The following is a 4,426-nucleotide window of genomic DNA, read 5'->3' on the forward strand; positions in this document are numbered from 1 at the left end:
TCCCGTTGGCACATGTTAATAGTTGTTTATGGGTGAAAACTATTTCTGCTGGTTTTGGTAATTTTGGGTGTGTGTGGATGAGAAATGAATCCAAACCCTAAATAAATGCACTGCACGGGAGTGCTTTTGATTCGATAGATCAATCTATACAATTCTAGCCTAAACCAAGAAATGGTCGTTCCAGACTTGCTTCGGTCACAAAGTGAAGGAGATGGGGTTGATCTTAGGGAGGGAAGCGAAGAAGGTGTTGAGATTATGATGGTGTTGGCTATATATGACTTGTATCAGAATGTTGAACTGGCTTGCAGAATGTAAGCTGTCAGATCTGGTGTTTTCTGGATACTGTGACAACACTTGGTTTTTCTGTGCTTGTCTCTTGTTCGTGTTTTTTGGAAATAGGTGATGGACCTATTTATACAAGTCATTGAGCGCAACCTCTCATCTCGTAGGAAGTGGAGGAGGTGAAGTGATGGAGTAGTGGGGTCGTGTAGGAGTGGTGATTGTCACACGATCACATCTTTTCCCACTTCCCTCATCACTGCTAACTGTCCACCTCTTCCTAACACGTTCTTGTAATGGCGATTTGCACGCTGCACGTTGTAAACCGCCAGACCATACCCCAGTAAGTATCCCCCAGTTTGTGACATGTTTGATGTCTCGAATGAGTGGATCGTGGGACCCACTGTAGGAAGTAGCATGTGATGCTAAAATAACTAAGGATTTGATATTTATGAAATATCGTGTATGCTCAATGCATGTAATGCATCATAGACAATCAGCATGTATGAAGCATCGATGTTTTAAAGCCTGACCGAATAAGTTGCGGACCAAGCGTCTTAAAATAGCATCAATTCCAACCATCTTCGAGTGATCGTTTGGAGGCTGCATGGGCGAGCTATCTCCTGGCCGATCACTCCCTGTGGAAGAGGGGAAGACGGTGATTATCGGGATGCCTCACTGGTCGTCTAGCTTTCAACCTAGGTTGTCCGACCAAGCTAGCGAAGTTGGACGGACGAGATGGTTTAAGACCCTCATCTGCGACCGTTGATGGATTTTAGGGTTTTAGGAGGTGCGCGAGCATCACTCCTATGCTTGACCGAATCCGGGATTGGTTGCAAGTTTTTGTGGGGCCGACCAGGCATGCGTGTAGACAGCCTGCCGGTATATATGCCCATTCCTCTTTGTCTCATGGAGGTGCGATCTAGGCCACTCAATTTGATCGGCAAAGGTGAGTGGTCGTGATCGGTTTGCGGCAGAAATCCATTGCCGCAAAGGATTTGGAAGCTGCTCGGCACACAACTTTTGGGTGTATGTTTCGAGGTCGTCGAGTTCTAGTCTGCCTAGGCCGACCAGCTCTACGCAAAGGTGGGACCACAGTGATAATGTTGACATGCTTGGGACCTTTTAAGTCTATATCCACACCCTCCATCCAAGCTTGCGAAGATGGATGGTCGTGATCGAACTGCGACAGTTATGCAGCGCCGCAAACCCTAATTAGGGTTTTGAAAACATCACGTACACACAATTTTGGCCAAACGGTTTGGAAAGTTATGCTCCTCTTTTGGAGGAACCGATTGTGTGGGCCTACGTTGGATTGGCGGTGAACATATATGCACCTCCCTGACGGTCCTAGGCACGATCTAAGCCATCCAAGTATGCTTGCGAAGTTGGATGATTGTGATTGTTTTAAGACGCTAGTGGAATTTCCGCGACCCTTTAAGCATCACGCCAGCCTCTTTTCGAGCAAACGTTTCTTGCTCTATGGCTAGGCTGTGAGAGAGTCGGTCAGGTAGGTGAGAAGTGGTCCCGCCAATTTGCATGTCAGCACTTCACTGATCGATCGCGGGACGATCCTGTGGATGGGGAAAAACGATTTGCTGGTTTTTACGGAATTGAAGAGTCGACCGTGTGGGGACTCCTTGAACCGAGCGAAATGTTGAACCTCACACAGATGCACTGCAAGAAGGGAGTGCTTTAAGTTCGAGAGATCAATCTGTAAGACCCCGTCCTAAACCAAGAATAATGGTCGTTCCAGAGTCAATTCGGTCACAAGAGAGGATGGGTTGATCTGTAGGAGGGAAGCTGAGAAATGCGTGAGATCAATGGTGATCTGAGATTGTAGGTGTGTTGTGAATTCAGCGTGAAAATGCTCTGAATGATTGAATTTTTCTCAATTGAGAGTAATTTCTGTGAGTTCGTGTAGACGACAGATTGTCTGTATGAACTTTGATGAGAAATTGCTCATTTGGGCGAAATGTTGTTCAAATGTTCGAAAACTGTTGTTCTTTCAATCAGGATTCAGATACATTTTATAATGCCGGAGTTGAAAACAACATGATCCCATGAAGTGTGACAGTTGCTGGAATCAGAGAATGGGAAATGGGGAAATCATGTTAAAACCAATTACTCATCGTGCGGAGACTTGGTTAACTTTCCACCTACTACTTTGCTGATTCTTCCAACTGATTGCACAACTTTCTCACATTCTCATCGTGGGTGAACACACGTGTCATAGACCGCCAGACCAAATCCCTAGTTAATATCCCCCCAATGTGACAAAATTGAAATCTCGTGATTGTGGATTCATTTGCTTACTTTATGGGACGATGAGTCCATGTAGCGATGAGTCGAACATGATTAGCAAATGTTCTGAAACTCATGAGTTCAACGTGTCTGCTGGGAAAGGGTATCATTATAACCTAAGACGAGCAAAACTGTGTTGCTAGATTGTTGAATATTGATAGTTGAACCAGTATTCTTTGATTTGAGCAAATATTGCTAATTGAGTAAATATTGCCAGTTCGAGCGAATATTGCTAGTTCGAGCAAATATTGCTAGTTTGAACAAATATTGTTCTTTTGATGAATTATTGGTAGTTGAACCAAATAAAATATTAATTTAAGTTACTGACTGCTGAGTCGAGCAAAATAAATATGAATGTTAATCATGGAATCAACATAAAATTATCAGAGTGTTCGAATCTGCTCAGAATCACGTTTCTGCAAAGCTCTGGATTCAAAACCCTAATTTTACCGAGATAATGATTTATTGCAAATCATATGAAACCGGCTACATGGGATGACGGGTTCACCATATAACGCCTAGATGCTCGAATGAGCAAAAACACCAAAGTCTCTTGAGGACCAGTTGGTGAAAGAATGATTAAATGCTGGTTCAATCATTTACTGAAATAATGCTCGTGTGAGCGACAAATCATAAAACCTGTTTTATGGAAAATATGAGGGACCGGCCAAGATGTCATGAGACCGGATCTTGGTGGCCGTGGGACCAGTAGATGGTCGTTTGAGCGAACTTCCAATTGTTTGGAAAGAGTTCGAACCTAATATGAGCAGCTGAGCAAATTAGGTTAAAATCATTAAAGCACGCGGGACCAGCTGTTTGCAAGCCTCTGGGTCACCCTTGGTCGGTAAAGGGGATGTTCCCGTGTCACCATGATGTCCGTGCTTCAGTCCTGAGAATTTTGATATTTTCTGATGCACGTTTGAGCTACATTTGGAGAAAATATGCAAAATCCATGGTTTTGCTGAAACCGACAAAAATACATGAGATGATGGAAATAATAAATAAACATGAAATCACAAGGTGTGGGACCGGCCACGGCTAGGGCATTTCCGGCCGGCTGATACACTGTCCCACATGCTTTCCCCAGTTTTATGTGATTTCATGTATTTTTCTTTGATTTTAAGGGAAATTCCATGAAATTGGAGAGTTTGGCGAAATTAAGGAACTTCCATGAGATGAGAGACATAAATTAAAATATAAAATATGGAATGAGAGTGTGGGACCGGCAATGGCCGTGGCATGGCCGGCCGGCCAATGGGCGCGGGTCCCGACACACTCTTCCCAATTTTATGTAATTTTGATGATTTTAGATAACTTTTCATAAAATCAAAGGGATTTGTTGAAAACCAAGATATTTTGTTGAAATCAGAGAGTTTTCATGAAATCAGGAAACCAAACACCAAATAATAATAAAATAGTGGGCGTGTGGGACCGGCTAGGGCATGGCCGTCCTGCTAGAGCCCGGTCCCACAAGTTTTCCTAATTTTTTAATATTTTTCATGATTTTAGAGAAAATACATGAAATTAGGTAATTTTAGGGAAAATTCATAAAATCAAGGAATTTTTATAATTTGAGAAAGAATAATAAAATAATGGGACGTGAGGTGTGGGACCGGTCACGGCCAAGACATGGCCGACTGGTTCTCGATCTCGCGACACCTTTCTCTAATTTTATTATTTTTTGATAAAATAATGTGATTTAGATAAAATACATGAAATTAGGTAATTTTCATGATTTTAGGGAAAATTCATAAAATCAAGGAATTTTCACAATTTGAGAGAAATAGTAAAATAATGGAGACATGAGGTGTGGGACCGGCCACGGCCAAGAGATGGCCGGCTG

Source organism: Papaver somniferum, chromosome 7 (genome assembly GCF_003573695.1).
Source record: "Papaver somniferum cultivar HN1 chromosome 7, ASM357369v1, whole genome shotgun sequence".
Taxonomy (NCBI): Eukaryota; Viridiplantae; Streptophyta; class Magnoliopsida; order Ranunculales; family Papaveraceae; genus Papaver; species Papaver somniferum.